This window comes from Lissotriton helveticus, chromosome 1_1, assembly GCF_964261635.1.
Source record: "Lissotriton helveticus chromosome 1_1, aLisHel1.1, whole genome shotgun sequence".
NCBI classification, from domain to species: domain Eukaryota; kingdom Metazoa; phylum Chordata; class Amphibia; order Caudata; family Salamandridae; genus Lissotriton; species Lissotriton helveticus.
In genome coordinates this window covers 308,210,817-308,223,554 of record NC_136057.1, presented here as the reverse complement: position 1 = coordinate 308,223,554, position 12,738 = coordinate 308,210,817, and the positions used below count along the sequence as shown (strand labels likewise).

At 44.5% G+C, this 12,738-nt stretch overlaps 1 protein-coding gene and 1 long non-coding RNA gene across 3 annotated transcripts in view; one reads left to right on the top strand and one right to left on the bottom strand.

Moving 5' to 3' along the window:
- LOC144799968 (uncharacterized) overlaps positions 1-12,738 on the top strand; it is a 235,399-nt gene that overhangs the window by 1,688 nt on the left and 220,973 nt on the right. The window contains exon 2 of the long non-coding RNA XR_013603926.1: positions 1,692-1,811. This is a non-coding gene — a long non-coding RNA (uncharacterized LOC144799968). The remainder of the gene's footprint in view (positions 1-1,691; positions 1,812-12,738) is intronic.
- LOC144799842 (solute carrier family 23 member 2-like) overlaps positions 1-12,738 on the bottom strand; it is a 533,849-nt gene that overhangs the window by 452,994 nt on the left and 68,117 nt on the right. The gene's annotated exons all lie outside the window — the stretch shown is intronic.

Sequence of the window (12,738 nt, the reverse complement as noted above, 5' to 3'; positions counted from 1 at the left end):
GAAATGGGGGGGATGGAACGTGTTTAGAGGCAATATTTGTACAACACCAACAGATGATATGGCAATGCACAGGAGAACCGTACAGTAACACCACTGATTGCTTAAAATGTGTAATATGCAATTGTGTATGCACTGTAACTCTTTATTGACATGTACTATGATTTATAATCATGACTCTGTGACTTGATTCAATAAAAAGGTTTTTTTTAAATACTGGACTCCTTGCTCACAATGAACAGCCAGATCAACGCCGCATCCTCATCATGCTTCCATATGCTTCGCCTACTTCGAGAGGCATTGAGATGAATCCCCACAGAATCCAGAAAGACAGTCGCCCATGCACTCATCAGCAGCAGACTGGACTATGGCAATGCACTCTAGGCTGGAGTCACCCGGAAATTCCTCAGGAAACTACAAAACGTTCAAAATGCTGCAGCCAGACTGGTCCTCAACACCCACCCACTGCAGGCACATCACCGGACACCTTTGAGCTCTCCACTGGCCCCCAGTCAACAAAAGAATCACCTTGCAGCTCCTCACATACACCTACATAGCCCTCCACAACGCAAGACCAGCATATCTGAACCTCCGCCTCTCATTCCAAGTACCCACCAGGTACCTCCGCTCCACCCAGCTGGCCCTGGCCACCATCCCACAGACCACAAGACTCGAATCAGAGAAAGATCCTTCTTCTACCTCACCGCCAAGACCTGGAATTCCTTGCCTCTCCACCTCAGGCAATCCCAGTCGCTGATCCAATTCAAGAGGGATCGCAAGACCTGGCTTTTAGACTGAACCCTAGCACCCAGACAAATCAGCAGCCCCCCCCCCTTCCCCTCAGCGCCTTGAGACTCTCACGGATGCGTAGATGCACTATACAGACCCCTGATAGATTGATATTCATTGTTCGCGCCACATACACCATCTCCCTGGACGACACTGCATTGACTTTTGTGGCATTCGCAGAACGCCACGCTTTAGCTTTAAACATCTAAACGCCTGGCATGCTGCCTTTGATACAAAAGTCTACATATAAAAAAACAAAGGCTGGCAGGCGCCGCATTTTTTTCCTTTCCTTTCCTTTTATAGCAATGGCGGCATGCCACACTTTAGCTTTAAACATCTAAAGCTGTAGCGCGATGTGCCGCGATTGCTACAATAGTAAATAAATGACAAAATACGGCAGGAACACACATTTTTTTTTATTTGTTGACTTTTGTGGCAACGGCGGCTCGCCCTGCTCTAGCTTTAAACATCTGAAGCTAAAGCGTGGCATGCCTCCATTGGTACAAAAGTCAATAAATAAAAAACAAAGGCTGCCATATGCCACATTTATTTTCCATGCATTTACTTTCATAGCAATGGTGGTACACCACACTTTAGCTTTAAACTTCTAAAGCTAAAATGTGGCGTGACGCGGTTGCTACAATGCTAAATAAATAGAGAGAAAAAACGACAGCCGCAAAATTTTCTTTTCCTATTTATTCACTTTTATAGCAATGGCGGCACACAGTGCTTTAGCTTTAAACATCTAAATCTAAAGCATGGTGTGCTGCCATTGCTACAAAAGTAAAACAATTAAAAACAAAGGCAGGCGACGTAGCATTTCTTTTCCATTGGCATAGCCATTAGCTTGACATTTAACTAATGCGAGACCTATTGCATTGCAAATGCTTGGTTTTTTTTTACAGTCTTCGGCATCTTCCTGAAGGGCAGAAATGCAGCTGAAAAAGCAGCAGTCATCTGTGGAATTTCGCAGGCACCAAGACTCCAGGATGCATCAGGAAGAAGAACTGGAGCCAGGAAATCAGGTATATGAGGTCCACAGGTAGTTTTTAATATCAAACAAAAGATTATGGACAGAGTACTGACACGTTTCAACCACTCCCCCCCCCCCAGTCAAGATATCTCTGTTAAATATACTGTTCTTTTACTCACCATGCCACCTCAGTTTAGACCCAGCTGTGTGCAAATCAGTCTTGCTCCTACTCCTCATGGGAACAGACCAGCCCAAACTACCGGGAGAGGTCCTCCCTGGACTGTAAGCAAGCATCCTGGGACCGGTTTGAGGGCATCACCACTCATCAGCCAGGCTATCTTGAATCCAGTGGCACAGTAAACAAGGGACCCATGTCTGGGCATACTATTGGCCATTTTAGGAGAATATAGCAAACACAGCAAGATGATAGATGGAGTGCCAAAACTTTTCAACCACTCACCCCCAGTCAATAGATCTGGGTTGAATCCATCGTTCTTTTGCTCACCATGCCACCCCAGTTTATTTATTTATTTATTTATTAGATTTATAACGCGGACAGCGGCATATACCAGGCTGAGAGAGTTATTGATTAAACAGCCAGGTTTTTGACATTTTTCTAAAGGTTAGCAAGGACTGACAGAATCTGATCTCTAACGGAAGTGAATTCCAAAGCTTTGCAGTGGCGACGATAAATCGCTTATCGCACCATGAGGCAGTTTTGGTGCGTGGTTACTTAAGCAAGAGTGCAGTGGCTGAGCAAAGTGCCTGGTTAGGAGTATAGATTGCTAGCTCCTTTATTAGAAATTGGGGTCCAGAGTTACAGGGGGCCTTAAAAGCAATGCATAATACCTTAAATGTTATACAATTCTTCACCTAAAGCCAGTGATACTTCTTGATGACATGAGAGATGGACTTGAACTTACGGGTTCCTGATAACATTCTGGCCGCTGCGTTCTGGACAGACTGTAGCTTGTGAGTAACCCTAATTTGTGCATTCACAAATAGTCCGTTACAGTAGTCTATGGAGGACATGTCTAAAGTACTGACCAGAGCTTTTCTGGCATTCAGAGTGAGGAATGGTAAGATCTTTTTTATCATTTACAATTTATGGAATGAGGCGAAACCACTGAGTTGGCATGAGGTGCAAAGGTCAGTCTATCGTCAAATATGACGCCCAGATTCCTGACCTTGGTAACTGGAATCGGGGGGGGGCCCAATGAGGAGGGCCTCCAGGACTGGGAACAGATGGGGGCTAGCTTGTCAAATGTCATAACCTCCGTTTTTATCAGAGTTCAGCTTGAGGCAATTGCTGGCCATCCAACTACTGATGGCCAGCATGCCCTCTTGGAAGGTGGCTGCTACCCTTTCACCGTTGTTCTTTAGTGCCAGCACCAATTGCGTATCATCGGCGTAAGATGTAAGGCCCATCCCGTGTTCTTTGATGACTCTGGCTAAGTCCGACACATAAATGTTAAAAAGAGTCGTACTTAGCGATGAACCTTGCGGAACACCACACGGGAGGGCCAGTTGGGCAGAATGGAAAGTGCCAAAGTTTACTGACTGGGTACGGAAGGTGAGAAAGTCTGACAGCAAGTCTTGTGTTGAACGCCCATTCTAGTGACACAGTCAATCAAAATGGCATGATCGACCATGTCAAAAGCTGCTGAGAGGTCCATCAAAATAAGAACTGCCGTCCCACCCTGATCCAAAATGATTCTGATGTCTTCCGACGCCTTAATAAACGTGGTTTCTGTTCGTGCCCTCTGCGGAAGCCACATTGAGTATCATCTAAAAGATGATGGTCTTCTATATATTTAGAGAGTTGGATATTCATTACCTTTTCTACGATTTTTGCCGGAAAAGGCAGACTGGCTATGGGCCTGTAGTTTTTAGTATCAGCCGGGTTCAAATTAGATTTTTTTAATAGAGGTTTTAGGATCGTTTTCTTCCAGGAGGTGGGATAAATACCTGAAGAAAACATAGCATTACAAATATTGGCTAGTACAGACGCCACCTGTTCAGCAACTGGTATTAGTACAGCCGGCGGACAGGGGTCATTGGCTGAGCCTGATTTAAACAGAGGACATTAGATTGATAATCTGGTCCGGTGTTGTGTTTTCAAATTGTGCTAAGGAATGTTCAGAGGTGCCATTTATCAGAGACTGGTCAGCAGAGTTGGTCTGAGATGCGGATTTTGAGTGGATGTTGTTTATTTTTTCATAAAAGTAGTTCACTAGGGAGTCGCTCAGCGACTGAGAAGGGGCTGAGACAGCAGTGGATATATGACCTTCCAATTTGGTGACTACTTGGAAGAGCTGCTTGTTGGAGTTTTTCGCAGATTCAATTTGTGCAACATAGTAGTTACTTTTTTCCTGCGCAATCAAAAGTTTATATTTGGATAGTTTAGACCCAGCCATATGCAAATCAGTCTTGACCGTATGCCTCATGGGAACAGTCCAGCCCGAACTGCCAAGCCAGGTCCTCCCAGTACCAGTAACAAGCATCCTGGGACCGGTTTTGGGGCATCTCCCCTCATCAACCAGGCTAGCTTAAATCAAGTGACACAGTGAGCCCGGGACCACGTCTGAGCATACCTGGTGCACTTAGGGTAAGAAAGCAAAAGACACAGATGATGGACGGAATGCAGAGCAAATCAAACATTCACTCATATCAATAGATCTGTGTTAAATCCATCGTTCTTTGGCTCACCATACCACCCCAGTTTAGACTCAGCCATATGCAAACCAGTCTAGCCCCTGTACCACATTGGAACAGTCAGCCGGAACTGCCAATACATGACCTCCCTGGACTGGAAACAAGAATGCTAGGACTGGTTTCAGGGAATAAACTCTTATCAGCCAGGCTAGCTTGAATCCAGTGACACAGTGAGCCAGGGACCCACATCTGGGCATAACCGGTGCACTGAGGGCGAGAAAGCAAAAGACACCCAGATGATGGATGGAATGCAGAGCAAATTAAACTTTCACCCCCAGTCAATAGATCTGGGTTGAATACATTGTTCTTTTGCTCACCATGCCACCCCAGTTTAGAGCCAGCCATATGCAAATCAGTCTTGATCCTGTGCCTCATGGGAACAGTCCAGCCCGAACTGCCAAGCCAGGTCCTTGCTGGACTGCAAACAAGCATCATGGGACCGGTTTCGGGACATCACCCCTCCTCAGCCTAGGCTAGCTTGAATCCAGTGACACGGTGAGACTGGACCTACGTCTGGGCATACCTGGCGCACTGTGGGTGAGAAAGCAAAAGACACACAGATGATAGGTGAAATTCAGAGCAAATCAAACATTCACCCTTTAGTCAATAGATCTAGGTTCAATCCATCGTTCTTTTGCTCACCATGCCACCCAAGTTTAAACCCAGCCATATGCAAATCAGTGGGAAGGGTATGCCCAGAAGTGGGCAGTGCTTGCTACATCACCAGAGTCAAGCTATCCTGGCTGATGAGGGGTAAAACCCAACACCAGTCCTACGATGCTTGTTCTGGTCCAGGGAGGACCTGATCTGGCTGTTCGGGCTGGATTGTTCCCCTGGGGAACAGGGTCAAGGCTGATGTGCATATGGCTGGGTCTAAACTGGAATGGTGTGGCATGTAAAAAATGATGGATTTAACCCAGATCTGTCACTGGGGATGAATGTTCGATTGATTCAGCATTCTGTCCATCATCTGTTCTTTTTGCAAGGGTATGCCCAGACGTGGGTCCTGTGCTTGCTACACCACCAGATTCAATGTATCCTGGCTGATGTGGGGTGAAACCACAAAACTGGTCCTAGGATGCTTGTTTTTGGTAAAGGAAGGATCTGGCTTGCAGTTCAGGCTGCACTGTTCCCATGGGGAACAGGGTTAAAACTGATTTGCGTATGGCTGGGTCTAAAATGGATTGGTGTGGCGTCCAAAATAATGATGGATTTAACCCAGATCTTGTGACTGTGGGGGAAAATGTTCGATTGATTCAGCATTCCGTCCATCATCTGCTTGTTTTGTATTAAACCTTGGTAGGCCAGCACGCTGGGAGGGGTAGGAACATGAGGGAGAATAATAATTTAAGTGAACTTACCTGTCGCTCCGGGATGCCTCCTCGATGTTTCTCTTCTCCAGCTGCCTTGATGCTCCTCTGCTCCCCTCCACACCAAATCCAGACGCTGCTCTCATGCATGAGAGAAGCGCTGGAATTGGTGTGAGCTGGCTAAAATGCCGCTCAGTTAGGGACAAGGAGCCTGTGCCTTTTCTTCCACCCAGCTGTGCAAGACATGTGGGTTGGAAGAATTTAAGTGCGCATGTCAGTTTGGCCATCGTAAGACGGCTGGCCGAACTGACATCACACTTACAACGCACCTACCACTCCTCCTCCCCACGCCTGGCTGCTGCTGAAGAAGAGCATGGCCCCATCCCTCCCTAAACTCGGGGACTTGGCCGAGTCGGAGTAAGTGAAAAATAAAAATGATAATAAAATAGTTTTATTATCATTTTATTTTTCATTAGCTGCCTTTCAGCAGTGGTGCAGCGCTCCATAAGGGAGGAGCCGCCCCTGATACAAATGCCTCTGTAACTAGTTTGTTATGAGACAGTGGCCTTGGTGCAGTTGCACAAGGAAATGTCTTCTCCTCGGTTACCCTGCTTGTAGTGGAATGAAAGTCTCACTCCCTCCCTGAGAGGACTGTGAAAAATAATTGACATCATTCAACCTGTTTATTTTTAGATGAATAAACCTTGTGAGCCATGATTTGAGCAGATAGAAGGAAAGCGAGAATTGACTTACAAATTCATGTTAGAGCCTTAAACTACTATACCTTTTCCCAAGCATTAACCATTTAAATGAATATAGGAACTAGGAACATGCTAGCAAAATATGCAATAAGTGTAACACACATTGGTACATGTTAATGACCGTAAATACGGCAACTATTGCATGCAAATAATGGCATATATGGCCGGAGATATAAGCAATTCACGTGCTAGGGTCCTGCCTTTCCCTTTCAAGGTACAGGAGGCGGGGTCATATCACATTGTTGTAAAATCACAGGGAATGCCACATTACACAGCTGGAAGGCTTGTGCTTTAGGGCTATTTCAGCAAACACTAAGAATAAACTTGCATCCAACTTAAAGACCTTCCTCTACTGCTCACAAATGCATGGCGTCTTGGTGCGCAAGGCAAACACACCCCCACGGGTGTCTGAGTGGCATAAATCGAGGGTTGTCTGGGAGGAAGCGGAGAGTGGTGCACTTCCATGGGAGAAGACTAGGGGCTTGAGAACGCACCTCCTCTCACGTGGATAAGAAACATTGCTCTCTGCCTTCCAGGCTCGCCCCACAAACAACACCCACCCACCCTGAGCACGTTACTCCACAGAGAACTTCACTGGCCTTTCTGGCTGTCTTCAACTATGGGGACTCTTCAGAGATGCATATGACCAGTGCACTGCATAAATGACCCTGTAGTAAAGGTTGCCACACACACAATTCAAATGCATGATTCAAGCTGTCCTCCCTGTCCCCTACTGAACTAACCAACCATTGACAATAGTCCACCACCACCCACTGGTCCTTGTTAACATTTCACACGTTTTGTTTTGTGTATTCCTCACCCTCTGTTAAATGGTGCCCGACTTGTCAGATCTCTGCAAGCAAACATTTATAACAAACAGAACTCTATTGCAGTACCTGCGACCAGGTTAACAGGCTAGACACATGTTTACGTACTCATCATAAAAAATGATGCATGTGTTATGTATTGTTTACATTATATGTCATTGAGGGGTTTATTTCCAACCCCAGTGTGTTGCTGAAAAGTCACTGTTTTGATGTTCAAGCGCTGCAAAATGCAGACCCATATCTTTGAGGCCATGGAAAACCACTGTGCGTGGCTATTCATGGTTTCGTAGATATGGTGTAAGGCAACACAGCGCAAGTCACTGCGGTGCCTCATACTGCCTCGGGGAAGCGTGCCATGGGTGTTGCGGTGGGTGTTACCACTCTACACCCATGGTTTTTTATACATTCCCAGATGTACAATAAAGGGCCTAATTACGATGTAGGGTGGAAACTTTCTGTACGACACGTCTCGGATTCAGGAACCGACCAACTCACGGTCGGTGGTTCCGACGATCAATTACGATACGACTGAACACTGTTCGGACGGAGTCCTATTTTTCCCTATGGGAGCCCGTGTTCTGCCTGACAACACAGGCTCCGCTGGGGAAATGGTGGTGTGTGCACAACCATGCACCCTGTCGCAGCACCCCACACTGCCAGCCACACAGTGCAGAGTTTTACAGGGGGGTCTCTTAGTTACCCCCTCCGCCACCAACCGGTTTTCTTCACATGACGTTTAATTGTCCGAAGTTGGATGAATACTGCGTCGGGGTTCTATGCGCACTCTGTAAGGTCCGCCATTGCCTGCTCTGACTTTTGCCACTCCCCAAAGCATGAAGAAAAATGGGATATCGATACGCATTGCTGAGGCTAGTATTGGCCCAGAGACGCATAGCAAAACATTGGATAGCTGCTACTACAGTGCCGAGTGTTGTTAATGGGATGGGGCGCCAACCTCTTGGTGTGGGCTCTGTGGGACATCTCATGTTGAGTGTGAAGCTGCCCAACTCCTTGTGTTTAGATTTGCTGCAATGTTTTGCTGTTTTGGTAATCTATGTCTTATGTGTAGGAAATACTATTAAAGACGAGTTTATAAAAACAACTTGATTGCATACAGTGGTGGTAATTTACGTTCAGACTTTTTGTTACCATTAAATTAGTTGCCAATTGAGCCATGTGTGGATACATCAGTTCACAAAATAAGGATTCGGAATGGGTTGCAATCTGATTTACCTAATTAATATTCATGGTAATTTGGAAATTGTGATTCATTCCATTCACAAACCCCTTCCTAATTGCAAGTGGGTTAACACCCAATTTAGCAGTCAGTATTGTCTTGCTAAGGATGCCTGGCCTCCACCTTGGGGGTGCCCAGGAGTGGACACCTCACAGGGAAAGCCAGGATGGGTTCCACAGCGGTATTCGTACAAGAGCCTTGAGACCCTTGCGGGTGAGTAGTGCGCTATACAAGTATCAATTTACATTTTTAATGTTTTGCAACCAGATTACGGATTACATTGATACCTAGCTTTCAGTTATTATCATGTTATGTTTCCTTTGCAGGACAGGGGCAGAGTGTTTTGCCCACTCAAGTGCATAATGACTGTGGTCAGCCCTCTCAGGCTGCCCAAAGCAGTCATGCCCACTTCTCTGTTCTGGTCTCCATACAGGCTGCATTACAGCCTGCATGGAGCAAATGCCCACCCCCACAGCCCTGGCTGAATAACATGCCACGGTGCTCAGACCAATCACAACACTGCAGCGTTGTGATTGGCTTAAGGGAGGGAGCCTGGCTTCCTGTTCCTGTAGGTGGACTCAGGAGAGCAGGATCACAGAAGACGCGGGACAAGGCTTTTTATTTTGAAACCCTGCTCCCCCTTCCGCGCGACACCCCCTGCGACATCCCCCGCGACACCCCCGTGGCCCCTGCAGCTCCCGCACCCACCCCAACCCGCAAGCTATTCCGGCTGCCCCTGTGAATTAGCTCATGCCATATTGATAATTAGATCTTCTCTATAGAGACACTTGTTGAGTTAAACCAATACTTTCCTTTTTGCCGGTGGTAGTGTTCACAGTGCATAGACATGCTTGTGAAACAGTGCACCACACAGCATCATCCACATTGTCAACTCAATACATTTATTGCTACAGGTAATTCAAATGTACCAGCATTACTCTTTATAAGCTGGGTCTGGTGGCTTAGTAGACTAATGTGTCTATCCACTGTAGGGGCCTGTGTTCAACCTCATGATCACAGGTTCAAATTACAGCGGGTCCACTCAGCCTTTCATCCTTTTGAGGTCGATAAAATGAGTACCATTGAGTTGGGTAACAATAAAAATATGTTATTCAGCGCCATTTCTGCACTGAAGACATCCTTCACATTTCTGATAGAACTTCTTACAAAAGAGTATCTTGTCAAATACGTATGCTCCCGAAAGAACATATTTATCAGGGTCCAAATCACAATTTCATTTTCCACAATTTGCTTTAGTTACGTCTATTAACACACATTTATCATCTTTATGCTTGTTTGTATGCATGCAAATAGGAGTCACACATATGTTTGAACTGCCAACAATATGTGTGTATGTATAAGGGATTCACATTCTTTGCAGACAGTTCCCTATCTTACCATTTGCATACTGAAGGTTGTGAATGCAATATGTGTGCCTAGGTTTAGTTCCAGTTGCTTGATAGGACACCTCACTTTCAGCACAATTTACGGCAGACCCATTTGTGTGCAAATTAGATGCCATGAAATGACTGATGTAAACTTGTGTCATTACACACGAGGGTATTAAATTGGGCGTGTTCACAAATTTACATTGCATTTATACTCACATAAAATACAATTAATTGCAAGGTTAATTTTCAGATTAGTTGCGTGACTCATTAGTTGAGCACGCATGCTTAGTTTGCAACTTTTCACGGGCATATATTGAAATTATACCTTTAAACATCAGTGATTTCAAAAGAAGTGTTTTCACTGGATATTGCATGCATGAAATAAAAAAAAGGTTACGTAACAAAAATAATGACTTTTCATATAGCGCGTCATGCTACACTTTTGCCGTTTCTAAGCACTATAAATAACAGGTGTTACTGTTACCCGATGTAACCATACTCATTAATGTTTTGCCATGTTGTGCATATTGCTGGAAGGTAGGAGGATCCTGACTGTTCCCGGTTCCAGTACCTATATTTGTCCCCGACTAGAATCTCTGAACAACCCAGGAAAATATGCTGAACTTGTCGTGGTATCATTTTCTGACACCGGGACATAACGCAACAGCACCCGCAGGTTTTCTGCATTCATTCAGAGCAGCAACCTGCAGGCATTGAGAGGGCTTTCTTATTTTCACTTCCAACTGGGCCCAAAACAAAGGCCTGATTTAAAGGGCCATCAGCCCTCCTTTCGTTAAGGATCGCCCTAGCTGGGAGTTGTCTGAAACCCATTACCTAGATGCCAATGTGATTGAAGGAAAAAAAGCACAAGCTTATCACTTCACAAGTACTTCATAGAAACTCTAGCTTGGAGAAGGGTTTATTACTTTGGTCAACCCCCTATGTAAAAAATGTGAATGCACTGTAGGAATGCAAAATGTATCTGTGTGTGAGTAAACACACAATAAATCAAAACGAGCTTTATTTGATTTTAAGTAATTAAATCATAAAAGCATACATGCAAGAAAAATAATTCATCAATTAATATCACATAAAATGCAACTATATACGACGATCCAGTTAATTATACTAACAGTTTCATAAAAGTAGTTATAGACATATAATGCTTCCTTTAAAAGTTTCTAATAGGCTCTTCCCCGGATTCACTGATTAGTAACTTTTCTAGTCCTTATTACACTCTTTGAGAATCCCACCATGGAGCCAATGCAATAAAAACTATCCAACATCTGCAAATATGTAAAAGCAGGGCGACATTGCCTCCAACCTCCCTGTTTGAGTAGCGGCTTTAACCATCTGATCCTTTCAGTGGAGTAGAACTTGCAAAATAAAACCACAGGTATCGTGCTTTGTTGTGATGCACCGTCGCAAGGGCATCGAGATAATACTCTCCACCAGTCATTGATATTTGGGTACTAAATTAGATGATGGAAAGTCCCAAATCTAAATCTGGTCAGGAGGAATCTATCATATCTGCTCGAAACGTATTGCAGGTATGGTTGGATGTTACACGTGGTTATTATTAGTTGGTGATGGATCACCGTAGGTTTATTCATAACAGTGCTAATCTGTTTTCTTCTAAGTGGGTCATGATGACTCCTTTAAACACTTTGCGTTTGATCGCATTCAGGCTATCGGGGAGGTTAAAGTATTCAGGATGGCCAATGTCCTGCAGAAAATTCTCCACATATTTTAGCCATTGGATTTTGCGGGCGTTATCTAATTTCATGGTATCCCTCATTATATCCCTATTAAGTGCTGCACTCTCTGTGTTCCAAATTCTGTGCCATAAAATAACTATTTGGGCCCTGATCAAGTCAGAAATATGCACAACTCCCAGCTCTGAATGGCAATTAAAAACTGATGTGCTCTTCGGAACACTTAAGAGGGATCTTAAAAAAGTGTTTTCCGCGCTCTGGATTAGCGTACAATCTTGGAATCCCCAGATTCCCGCTCCATAAAGAGATATGCTTACGCATTTTGCGTGATATATCTTTAGCATGATTTCTAAAGGCCTTTTAACCAGTTTTGTAGAAAAATTTAAAAGAGCCGCTATAGATTTTAAAAATAGTAAATACCTGGCCTTGACCGCCGGTGCCCAGGAACCTGTCTTGTCGAAGAGCACGCCCAAATAGCTAAATGAGTCAGTGGTTTCACCGTTGCTTCCCCCGCCTGAAATTTCCCTATCTTGTTTTTAGTTGACCCACAAGACATCACAAAACTTTTTTTAGAATTCAATCTCAGGTCAAGCCTACCCATGAAAATAGAATAGAAAGAAAAGGCCCTCTGTAAACCGACCTGGGTACGGGCCATAGGGACGGCATCATCGGAGTAAACACACAAATAATGATTTAAATGGCACCTAATATTGTTTTATTAAAATTTTGTACAGCGCTACTCATCCCAGTATAGAGTGTCGGAGTGCTTTTGTTACACACAGAGCTACAATAAATCATACAAGTGTGTAAATCGAAGTACAGGAAAAGTTATGTAAGACAATGAGGGTTATAAGGGGTAGGAATCACATATTGGCCATACTTGTAGACATTATATGTTTAGCTCAATGGTCGGGAGAAACAAATAGTCATGATATAAAATGTAACTCAGTGAGTGTGGTTGTCTGTGCTAACAGGCCTTTATTAGTTCCCAACGGATCTATTCTTTGCAACCTTACAATGACA